The sequence below is a fragment of the Zootoca vivipara genome, chromosome 14 (assembly GCF_963506605.1).
Source record: "Zootoca vivipara chromosome 14, rZooViv1.1, whole genome shotgun sequence".
Taxonomy (NCBI): Eukaryota; Metazoa; Chordata; class Lepidosauria; order Squamata; family Lacertidae; genus Zootoca; species Zootoca vivipara.
Window position 1 is genome coordinate 51,624,850 of NC_083289.1, and position 12,989 is coordinate 51,637,838.

The window sequence follows — 12,989 nt, forward strand, 5'->3', positions numbered from 1 at the left end:
GTTGGCTACCTAAGATATTAAAAAAACAAGTAGTTTCCCACACCCCCGACAGACCACCATGCACAACAATTATGCTATATCAGTCTTACCTGAGCAGGCTGGTTCTCAGAAAAGCTGGTCCCATCTCAGAAACCCAGCTGAAGCTTTGTGTTCCTCGTCTAAGATGTCCTGCTGTTTTATACTCCCCAGATAGAAATATGACTTAGAGGGATTTTTGTCAAAATCTTTAAAACTCTGGTTGGTAAATGCAAACATTAAGATCTTAATTGCCAGTTTGTTCAACTCAATATTTCTACTTATCCTTCCCCCACTCCCCAAATTCCCTGGCTACAGCAAATTAACACACTGTTAAGCAAATTGATTTCAGGGGGCCCTAAATACACTTAATTCTATCGATTATTGTCCTCAAATCTCGCAATATCTTTAACAGACAGTGATGGAAGCATCAAAATTGGTGGAAACATAGTGTTATCTCTCTCTCTCTCTTTTTAGCAGGGAATTAGGCTGAATGTCAGGGTTCCCTTCTAATTCTAGGAATAGCCAAGCTAGCTTCCTGGTGAGGTGATAACCTAGGTAAGGGGCCATTAAGGAAACAAAGGAAGGGGCTTTGTGTGAGATGAAAGGTGGGTGTGGCCCCCTCTCTTAACCAGCTGGTGAGGACAGAGATTTGAGTGATGTGAGTTAAGAAGCTAGAAGCAAAGCTGCAGACTGGGAAGCTGGAGAGAGCCAGAATGATGCTTGATTTCTGTTTAAATCCAAGGCTGGGGAAATCCAGCCAGATGGGCAGAGTATAAATAATAAATGATGATGATGATGGAAGTAAGGCCCTCTTGGGGTGTTAATGCTGTGAACACCCCAAGTGTCAGGATTAGAGTCAGGCATGGGTCAGCAGGAGATTCATTGTTTTGCTGCTGACCCATGTTGTTGGATGGATGGTGGCTAACAGATTGAGGTTGAATCCTGACAAGACAGAAGTACTGTCCGTGGGGGACAGGAGGCGGGCAGGTGTGGAGGATTCCCTGGTTCTGAATGGGGTAACTGTGCCCCTGAAGGACCAGGTGCGCAGCCTGGGAGTCATTTTGGACTCACAGCTGTCCATGGAGGTGCAGGTCAATTCTGTGTCCAGGGCAGCTGTCTATCAGCTCCATCTGGTATGCAGGCTGAGACCCTACCTGCCTGCAGACTGTCTAGCAAGAGTGGTGCATGCTCTAGTTATCTCCCGCTTGGACTACTGCAATGCGCTCTACGTGGGGCTACCCTTGAAGGTGACTCGGAAACTACAACTAATCCAGAATGCGGCAGCTAGACTGGTGACTGGGAGCGGCCGCCGAGACCACATAACACCGGTCTTGAAAGATCTACATTGGCTCTCAGTACGTTTCCAAGCACAATTCAAAGTGTTGGTGCTGACCTTTAAAGCCCTAAACGGCCTCGGTCCAGTATACCTGAAGGAGCGTCTCCACCTCCATCATTCTGCCCGGACACTGAGGTCCAGCACCGAGGGCCTTCTGGCGGTTCCCTCGTTGCGAGAAGCCAAGTTGCAGGGAACTAGGCAGAGGGCCTTCTCGGTGGTGGCGCCTACCCTGTGGAACGCCCTCCCAACAGATGTCAAAAAGGAAAACTACTACCAGACTTTTAGAAGACATCTGAAGGCAGCCCTGTTCAGGGAGGCTTTTAATGTTTAATAGATTATTGTGTTTTGTTTTTCTGTTGGAAGCCGCCCAGAGTGGCTGGGGAAACCCAGCCAGATGGGCGGGGTATGAATAAATTGTTGTTGTTGTTGTTGTTGTTGTTGTTGTTGTTGTTGTTTGTTTGTTGTTTACACGACTAAACAACAACATGGGTCAGCAGCAAAACAATGAAATTCCTGAGGCCAGTGCAGTTAAATCTTTAGTTGAGGAAATAAACCACAGACCAGGGGTTTCTAGGAGGTCTTGCCTTGATGAAGCAGTTGTGAGGACTGAAGGTCCTCGCTTTCCCAGGGTCCACTAGGACACCTCCTTTACAGGGTCTTTCCCACACCATCTCAGGCTGCTTCTATGCACAACTCGCCTCTGCTCTACCCATTTCATTTCTCTGCGAGTTCTAGGCTACATAGCTGCCAAGTTTTCCCTTTTCTCGCGAGGAAGCCTATTCAGCATAAGGGAATTTCCCTTAAAAAGGGGAGAACTTGGCAGCTATGGCTCTAGGAGACCAGGGGGGGGAGAGGAGCTGGTCACAGCAGGAGGGGGAGACTCCCTGGATTATTCAGCAGCCTCTCCCCACTCTGCCCCTTGGGCATCCTGCCCTCCAGCCTCCATTTCAGCCTCAGAGTCTGAGCTGCTCTCTGCCACAGCCTCTCCCTGCTCATTAAACCTTGTCACCCCTTCTGCTTCTGACCTCCTCCTCCCCCCAGTCTGGTCCTTCTCCACCACCAATCCCCTTGCTCAGAGCCTTCTTCCCCTGGGGGTTCCCTAGGGGCTTTCCCCGGCTGGTGCCTCCCACCACTCCATTGCACCCAGCCACGACACATAGCATATATGTAAATAAACCATATAGACACCACCATCTCCACAGTACCTCACTCCAAAGGGAACATGAATCTTGGGTAATCGCCTGGAACCCCTGGAAACTCACACCGCTCGGAGATTGGGTTGGCGTGCGACAATATATGTGCTGTTTTGCTTGCAAAACTTGAAACTTGAAGTGGATTTGAGACTTGAAATGGATCTGTTTGAGCATTTTCTCCCCTCCCCCCTGCCCAAATTCATTTCAGCTCTAGTTAGAGGCTGGCTTTCTCAAGCCCTTCCATTATGTTTCAGATTCTACTTTCTCAATCCACCCCCACTGGTTTCTTTGGTCCCCCTCTAAAACAGCACTGTCCAGGTGCCGAGATAGGAGATTGAAAGCTCCCTGCTATTTCAGCCTAAGGTCCTTACAAGACACCCCGTTGCCTCTCGACTAAGACTCATGTGGGGCAGCTTTGTTACATGCCTGGATGATCCTGATCATTTCCTGCCAGAGTTTCTAAGTGTTTTTTTCATTTCACTGACACGGTCTCCTCTTTCAGCCGCAGAGGCTCTCAGCAGTAAAGAAAGCAGAGAGGGAAGGGAGGAGATGGAAAACTTCTGACGCCCTGTGACAGCTCCTTGGTGCTTATTGATCTCACCACTACCCTGCCTTGCTCAGGTTCAGCTGGCAGTTCTTTTTCCATCTTTGCACACAACAGGCTGATAAATGGGTAGAGGGGCAGTCGTGGCGGCAGGAGGGGGCAGCAGCGGGGGACGCTCGGATGTCATATGGGTCCTCTGAGAGGAGGATCATCACAGAAGCTACACGCAGGGCATTGGAAACCAACGCCTTCCTAAATTGATTTTTGTAAAAAGCATCTTAATATTTCAAAGGGTCCCTCCTAAATGTTTCAAGAGCTTTAAATTAGAAGCAGTAACCAGATGATAAATAAAAGCCATCTGCCTCCAATGAGGAGCCTGGCATAGTCATTTGTATGTTTATAATTCATTTCCATTTCTCCACTGAGATATTCTCCGGGGGCCGTGATACCCATCTCCCAATGAATCTGAAATACAGAAAGTGGCATTCTTGCTAAATAATCTTCTGATATACCTGCAGGATGCAGGCTATTTTGGTCCCCTGCACAAGCATCTAGACAGAGAAGATGAAACGTTAAACATCAATAAATATGCCAGTGTCCAAACAAGTGGAGCATCTAATTCTCATGCCAGTGTACAGGTACTGTATGTAGGGAGGACAATTTGGGACGTGCGTTCAACAAAAAAATGGATTTCCATGGTGGGGGGGGGCATTTCAGACACAGAACCCTAGCAAAGCATGGGAACAAGGTCGGCCTACATTTTTGTTTTGCTCTGCTCTGCTTCAGAGATGGCTCAGATGTGTAGTTACGGAGTTCAAATCAGGTTCACGTCCTGTGCTTTTCAGGGCCACCTCCTTGCCAAGCCTGCCATTGAGTGTTCACTTCACTTTCTAAGCAGCCTTGCCTTGCCAAGAATCAATTGCAAAACTCAGGATCTCTTCTAAAGAAACATTTGGCACCCACAAAATGGCACTCAGAACTTGATGGCCTCCAGTCAGCACACAATGTTGACAAATTGTGTTGGGATTGGTTACAGTGGGGCCATATTGCATCAAATAGGGGATTCCTTCCTTTGAGAAGCTGGCTGTGATGCTGCACTCCACTGATTTCATTACTCTTTAGGGGTAGAGTGGGGCTACAGCTGGAAAGATTGGGGGGGCTGATGGGCAGCTAGCTCTCCAAGAGACAGGACTCCATTAGCTTTCTGTAAACCACTTTGAGCTTTTGCGCAATAAAATAATATAATAAAATGCATAAACTGTGCTAATGACTGCATGCACTCTAGTTAAACAAGAAGCATCACCTGTATACTCCACAACTATATAAAAGCAGGGAAGTGAAGACTTGGTGTGAGTCTGATATTGCAATTTAAAGTGTGATTTGTAATATATACTTACCCTTCATAGGCAACCGCACTGCAATCTTTAAGACAGTGTTTCCCAACCAGTGTGCCTCCAGATGTTTTGGGACTACAACTCCCATCATCCCTAGCTAGCAAGACCAGTGGTCAGGAATGATGGGAGTTGTAGTCCCAAAACATCTGGAGGCACACTGGTTGGGAAACACTGCTTTAAGAGGCTGTGCTTCATTTTTGTTTCTGCATCGTTTTTGACAGAGTAGCTTCACACGCCTAGCTACCTGTCATTTGAAGCACCTGGCTTCTGCCAAAGGATCTCAGAAACTGTAGTTCACCACTTACAGATCTACAGTTCCCAGCAACCCTTAACAAACGTGACAGTTCCCAGGATCCCTTGGGGGAAGCCATGTGCTTTTAAAGTGCAGCTTGGGAATGCTCACACCGTGAAGGCAAACCAAGTGGGGAATCGAGACTCTGACGCTGGTTTGATTGCATGTAAACAGAAACCTGGAGTGCCACTGGAGCACCATTGTGGAGGAGCCCATTATCCGGGAAGAATGCTCCGGCTCTTAGAATTACTGTAGGCATATAACTGCGAATGGCTCCACAAGGGCTGTTAGGAAACTGCAGTTGCTGGTTTGCATGCTCCAAAATATTCCCAGAGATGATGTACCAACATCTTTGCTGTCATTGTTTATTTAACAGTCGCACAGCTTTGCTCCCTATAGCCAGGAAGCTCTGCGATCCACCCTTTGTTTCGGAAATTGCTTCGTTGGCATACCCTCAAAGCCAGCCAGGTGCCCAAGTGTGCCACCTAATGGGCAGTAGGTCAGCTCAGGAGAGGCACACCTCAATCAGATCAGCCCTAGGGCTGTGTGGGGTGAGCGACTTTGCAGGGCTGCTCTGTTTCTGCAGAAGACTCTTCCAAGTGGCTGGCGTTTCATTACTCATTCTAGGGGTCTGAGGTGGAACAATTCCTCTACGACTCCTTAAAGTGATCCATAAACAAGTATTGTTGAAAGCAATAATGAGATAAGAGCCATAAAGATTTACATTATAATTAGAGCTGTTAACAAGTCGCTCAAAAACTCCAGTAGTCAAGTTGTGTTGGTTTTGGGTGGTGGCAACATGCCCTCTTCCAGTCTCCTCCCTCCCAATTATTCCTTCCATATTTATTAAGCCGCATTTTGTGTTGGGGGGCGACTCAACTTAGCCGATATCATCCACTTGGCAATGCAGCCCCATCCTCAAGAGGTGTTTGTGGCCCTAAAAGGCATAATGAAAATATATACATGCTGGAAGTATGGAATAATATTAGCAACTGTGATATAATTCACAGGAAGCACAAGAGAAAAATAATAATTACCTTCAAAAGGGGAAAAATATCACAGTCCTCATAAAAATGTACACTAATGCACCTAGCTGTCAGACAAAGGGGTTCTTTAAAATGATGGAAGATTCCAAACACTACGAAGAACTACGTATAAAAATACAGATAGCCATTTATATTGGGCAACATATTTTATGCCGGCGGCTATAGATGGCTTTATAATAATTTTCGAAAGCAGGACTTATACATGCACTTGGAAAGGTTGTGCCCAGATACACAACAAATCAAAATAAGTTGAGAGCGCAGCCAGCTTGGGCGCTGGTGGAGAGGACTGCGGTTTGGTGGAGGATGAGAAGCAGGCAGGAACACTGGAAGCTGCCTTCTACTGAGTCAGACAATTGGTCCATCTACCGTAACTCAATATCATGCACACTGACTGGCAGCAGCTCTTCATGGTTTCGGGCTTGGGACATTCCCAGTCCTACTGGAAGATACTGGGGGTGGAACCTGGGACCTTTGACATGCAAGGCAGGTGCTCTATGTCTGAGTTAAGCTGCCAGTCAGTGAAGATAGACCACTGGATTTGGTGCAGCACTAAGTGTTGAAATTTTGCACCCATTGCAAATTTGCACCTGGAGCAACTGCCCGGGTCTGTCCCGTCACTACCCCACTGGGCCCAATGCCCGCTGGCATCTCCAGATTGGGGGTGGAAGATATTCCTGCCTAAAATCCTGGAGAGCCGCTGTTGGTGGTCAGTGTCGACCAGGCATCCCCAAACTTCGGTCCTCCAGATGTTTTGGACTTGTTAATGGAAAATCTGAGGGCTCCCCTTGGACAAAACAAGACTCCAGCCAAGAATATCAGAGCAAAACAGCAGCCAGTAGGCTTGGCCTTTATTAAATAAAGTACTGTCGCGACAGGGCCCCACCTGCAACAAGGTGAAGCAAGATGGAGACCCCGAACAAAGGGGTCTTCCCTTTTTATTAGCATCCCACCACCAAGGTACACCCCTAAAGATACATCACTAATATGTCACTAATATGTCATTGATACATCACAGAAAGGAGGGGTTCAGAGGTAGAAATTTGAGTACCTGGCCAGCTGCTCCTGGCCTCTTCTCACCCCCTCCCTGTTACATTCCACAGGACAAAGAGAAGTTTCACAGTCATTATGAAGGTGATAGCTGTTCTTTGATTTGATCCTGAGTCAATCCAGTTTGGGAGGAAAATCCATTGTGTAGAAGACAGTCGGCTGTCTGGCACAGTTGGAGGTGGAAATTCCCTTGCCAGAGGAGGCTGCATATGTGTTGCGTTGGGTCAACCCTCCAAGATCCCCCCTTTGATAGTGAACCTATGTATTATAAGAAGAATGGACGGGGGGGGGGGGGTATTTTTCCTACAACAGACTACAATTCCCATCATCCCTGACTACTGGTCCTGTTAGCTAGGGATCATGGGAGTTGTAGGCCAAAACATCTGGAGGGCCGCAGTTTGGGGGGATGCCTGGTGTAGACGATACTGAGCTTGATGGACCAATGGTCTGAGTCTGTATCAGGCAGTAACTGTGTTCCTATGAATGGGGGTTGTAACAGGGGGAGGGTGTGCATTGTGTGTGCTTTGCTACCTACATTGATGACATTGCCTGAATTGTTTTGGTACAATCACTGCACAACACCACAATGGCCTTCAGCGGAAAGGCAGCAGGCAAAAGACACCAGTCCACAAATATCAGCTGCAGGGGGGGGAACAAGGGGAGGGGGCTATGGCCTTTGTGCCCTGCTGGCGGGCTTCCCGGGGGGCATCTGGCTGACCATTGTGGGAAGCAAGAAGCAAGGCAAGAGGGACCTTTGATAATAATAATAATAATAATAATAATGATGATGATGATGATAATAATAATAATAATAATAATAATAATAATAATAATAATAATATTTATACCCTGCCCATCTGGCTGGGTTTCCCCAGCCACTCTGGGCGGCTTCCAACAGAAAAATAAAACACAGTGATCTATTAAACATTAAAAACCTCCCTAAACAGGGCAGCCTTCAGATGTCTTCTAAAAGTCTGGTAGTTGTTTTTCTCTTTGACATCTGATGGGAGGGCGTTCCACAGGGCGGGTGCCACTACCGAGAAGGCCCTCTGCCTGGTTCCCTGCAACTTGGCTTCTCGCAATGAGGAAACCGCCAGAAGGCCCTTGGTGCTGGACCTCAGTGTCCGGGCAAAGGGCCTAGCTAGGGTTGCCAGGTCAGGAGCACCCCAGACCCTGAGATTATTGGGCCCAAACCTGAGACTAGGGCTGGATCTAGACACATCAAAGTTAAACGTGTTGCAAACTTTGTATGAGAAATTGGGTTGGCAAAAAAGGAACTCCACAGTGCCATTTGGTGTCACAGTGTTAGAATGCAAAAACAAAGCATATAAAGCGTTGTTGTTTTATTTCTTTGCCAATGTAGCTGAGTCCCTAGAGCAGGCATCCCAGACTATGGCCCGTGGGCCAAATGTAGCCCAAAGGACCAATTTATCCGGCCCACGGCAACCCCTGCCGCCCGCTGCACGATCGGCGCCTCGGGCACTGGTCCGAAGTGCGGTAAGTTTGGGGACCCCTGCCCTAGAGGCATCCCCCTGGTGATGTCCTGGAGATGGAGGTTAATTGGGATAGGATAGCAGAGGAGGGTAGGACACAACATATAGGCTATCATTTACAGCCCATTTCTTCTGGGTTGAAGTTTGTAAACTGCATGAACTATAGGTGTGTGTGTGTGTGTGTGTGTGTGTGTGTGTGTGTGTGTGTGTGTGTGTGTGTTCTTGCCTATCCTCCTGAAGGGGGCCAGGCAAATCTGGAGACTTCAGATCAGCCCTGGATGTCTGCCAATCTTAAATGGGTCTCTTCCCATGTGCCTTGACTCTATGACACACTTCCACCACCCTTTTCCTTTTGATCTGGCAATTGGAGCCAAAGAGATCTGTTCAGGCTCCCTAGATCTCTCCCGCTGCCGCTAGGTGCCACTAAGGCTGTTTGCAGCCTCTGAATGAACACACACACACACACACACACACACACACACACACACACACACAAAACACACCCCACCCATTATTATATAAATCACATGAAAGGGGCAAGCAAATCCCCAGCCAGGAAGGAGAGGTGCAGAGCCTTGCAAACAGTGGCTTGTGTGTTTTCGACATTGCTGCCTCATTTGGGGAAGCTTTTAATGTTTGACGGACTGTTGTATTTTAATATTTTGTTGGAAGTCGCCCAGAGTGGCTGGGGAAACCCAGCCAGATGGGCGGGGCATAAAATTATTATTATTATTATTATTATTATTATTATTATTATTATTATTATTATTATTATTATTACCAGAGCCAGAATCATTGTCCTGTAGACTCAGAAAGCTGAAGCAACAACAACTGCAGTTTGGCAAGTTATCCTAACCTTCCTTGCAGTATAAATGGGAACGCAAACACCATTCCCCTGCGCTGCCGCCGCCACCACCTCCGCTTCTGCCGTGCGAAAAATATGTTGTTTCCTTGACAGTTGGGAAATGCGTGTCTTACATCTCTTAACTACAGCAGCGGTTGGAGGGGGGGTTGTGGAGAAACCCGCTCCAAAATGCTTCATTTTAGCAAAAAGTGATTTCCACTGCAGGTGTCGGTAATTAACAGGGAATGAGTCAGTTTGATGTCTGCAGATGTAACCTTTCCAACTTCTTATTTAGGCATAAACGTGGATATGAATATGCACAAACTGCCCGCTTTTGCTGATATGTATCTCGGCAGCAACCATCATCTCACATAAATATTTGAAAGAGAATGTTAAAAAAGATTTCCTTAGGGGACAGAACAACATTTCCAAAAATTCAGGGGGGGGGGAATGTGCACACACAACTTTTATAAGTGAAAGCTGTTGAAAATCAGATGTGAGAGAGACTTTTTTTGCCTGTCTCCTCCTGAAACACTCCCATTTCCTATCATTGGATAAATAATTAACCAGCAGCATCCTCTTCCTGAACAGAAGCTAAATCAGAGGGGGAAAGGCAAAGAGAGTTTAGCGATACAGTATCTCTTCTGGGCTGTGCAAATGGCATTTTTAAAATCTAAAAAACCCACTTTGAAAAGGTTTTGGCTAGCTCCATGTGCTACGGAGGGGGAAAGGGAGCCTTGCGAGATGCACAGAGATAGCACAGTGCACAGAAGTCAGAGATTCTATTTCCCTATCGTTTTCAGCAAGTTTGCTAATGCAGAGCAGAATATCAGAGCAACAGAGTTGCCGTATTTTACAGATAGGATGAAAGTGCCAAGATCCGCCATGATGACACTCTGTGGGTTGGCATCCATCTGTCTTAGGAGAGTAAGGAGGAGTGAGAGTGAAGCCAAGCTGTAGGAGAGTCACAGCGCCTGCTGTGGCTGTAGAGACCGATAGAGGAGAGCAGGGCTGGATTGAGGTTGGATGAGGCCCTAAACCTACTGAAGGTAATGGGGCCCTTTATATGTCCAGCTGTCCTTTGTCCACAATAAATGGTCTTTGTTTTTGTGTTGAATATATGCTATATGGTAATTTATGAACCTAATAGGTATCTAAAGACATTTGCACATAACAAAATACGTGATATTTTAGGGAGCAGGCTAGCAGGCAGGGCCCATGACTTACATCATAGGAGCCTACACAACACAAAACACTGATGCTGTATGTAGGTTTTATTTTATTTGTTTTTTATCTTATATTTTGGAAATGTACATCCAGTTTTTTTCCTTTATTTTTTTTGGGCCCCCCCCCAAAAAAGAATGGGGCCCTAAGCTATAGCTTGTTTAGCTTATACGTAAATCCGGCACTGTGGGAGAGACATGTTTTGTTGCAGCCGGGGCAGAGGAAGACGTCCAGTTGTGCTCCTGCAAATGCACCATAGTCTTTCTTCTCTCTGTGCTCCTCCCAGCGGTCATTCCTCTTCTGGTCACTGCTGTGCCTGTGCAATCTGACTGCCTGTCTCCCCGGCACTGTGGTCATCTGCAAGGGAATCCCATATGGTGGGGTTGACTCTCAGTAACATGGCAAAAAGAAGGTGCTTGTGTGGGTGGGCGAACAAAGGATGGAGGGGTTTGGTGGGAGATGGAGAGTGTCAGAAAATGGCCTTTGCTATATGCATAAGCCAGGAGACTTGGGGGCTCTCCAGATGCTGTTGGACGCTAACTCCAATCATTCCCAATCACTGATCATGCCATGTGGGGCTGACGGACTTTCCCTTCTTCTGGGAGGCATATATGCTTCTGAATACCAGTCACTGAGAACCACAGGAAAGTGGTCTTGTGTTCGAATTCTGCTTGCTGGTTTCCCACAGGTATTTGGTTGGCCCCTGCAAGTGTCAGGCTGCTGACAGCGACTCCCGGCCGGTTGCCCAGGAACGTACAAAGACAAGGAAATGTTTCTTACAGTCCACTTTTATTCGGTATTTACAGAGAGAGGCTATAGAACCCAGCCTCTCCCATTTCCTCATTCATCAGTCTCATTGTCTCTCCTACGGATGCTGAGAAGTGCCCTCTGTCTTTGAGCTCGTTGCTCTCCTACTTTCAAGGCTCACCGGGTTCTGGGAGATGGAGGGTCTGGGATGCTTTCTAAAGACACCGTGTCCATCAGCTGTCACCTCCCTGGTACTTCCACTTCCTCCTCTCCCATTATTTCCTCACTTTCCCCCTCATCTGCCTCTGAGCTGTGACCTCCCTCAAACCCCTGTTGTAAACCTAAACTGTCTTCTTCTTGCTCCTCCCTGGAAGGGTCAGGATGGGGAGGAGGTCCACACCATTCCTCCTCCTCCTCTGCCCAGTCCCTGACAGCGAGAAGAGGATGCTGGGCCAGGGGGACCACAGGCCTGATCCAACAGGCTCTCCTTCTGTTCTTGTGAATTTGTCCTTGAGCTGTTTTCCTGATCCTGCAACTGCTTGAGGGGTCATTCAACAAATCTCATTATCAACTGTAATGCAGGAGGATGTAGGTATCTGCTTTGTTGCATTTTATATCCAAGGACAGTCGGTTTTGACAATCCTCTTGTGCATATAGGACAAACCGAGCTGTAGTTCTCACATGCGCTCATGTTCTGCTCCCTGGTTTCCCACAGGCACCTGCTTCATCCCTGTGAGAACAGGATGCTGGACTAGATGGGCCACGGACCTGATCCAGCAGTCTACTCTTATCTTCTTATCTGGCCCTATGGAGCAATGTGAAGGAGGTTGTTTCAGCAGAATTTGGAACATAAGCGATGTCCAAGCCGCTGGTTAGTCTCCTCCTTTTTCTCACTGGTTCCATACACCAAAGATTCCCAAAGCTGCAGTGGCTTGCTTGATCGTTTTGTTCCAGTTCAGCTTTTTTCCTGGAGCAAAGTTCTTTGCTAAACTACTCGTGCTGCTGGAGTTAGCGTCGCTCACTGCCCACCCGATGCCTGAGCTCAGAAATCGTTTCCAACGAGAAGAAATCCAACGGCCTAGACAAAGTGATGTTTCAGCACGCCGACCCACTGAAGCAGCAGTTCCTGGAGCAATTACATACGTCCCTGGGATTTAACCTGAAAATTGCAGCTCAGTGGTAGAAAAGCTCCTTTTGAGAAGGGGGGGGGAACCCACACATGCTGCCTCCAAAACTCTTGTTAACTCAGATAGAGAGGAAGGCAAAAGCAACCCCAAATGGCTGATGGAAACTCATGGTTGTTGGCTGTTGCACGTTTACATTGCTGTGTTTAAAAGGGGCCTTCCTGGACTTAAACTGTGGAACTCCCTCCCACAGGAGGCAGGGATGGCCTCCAACTTGGATGGCTTTAAAAGAGGGTTAGACAAATGCGTGGAGGAGGAGGAGGAGGCTACACTCACTCTGCTCTGCTTCCACAGCTGGATGCAGAAGGTCCCAGGTAAGTTTAAGGCTGTCTTAAGCATATACCTTTTTTGCGGGGCTGGAGGAGGCGGGCAGCAGCTGGAGGGCAGCTCCTCCAGCGTGGAAGAGGCAGAGGCTGGACGCGGCCGGTCCCGGCTCAGCTGGACACTTCGTGCCGTGGTGGCCATGGCAGGCAGAGGCTCCAGGCATGGCGCTGCTTTGGCACAGCATGGTGGAGGCGGGCAGGGTGGCGAGCTGATGCCAGGAGGTGCCACATCCAGCATCCGCCTCTTCCCTGGCACCCTCTAGAACTTGGTGCCCTGTGCCACTAGCCTCTATAGGTAAGACGC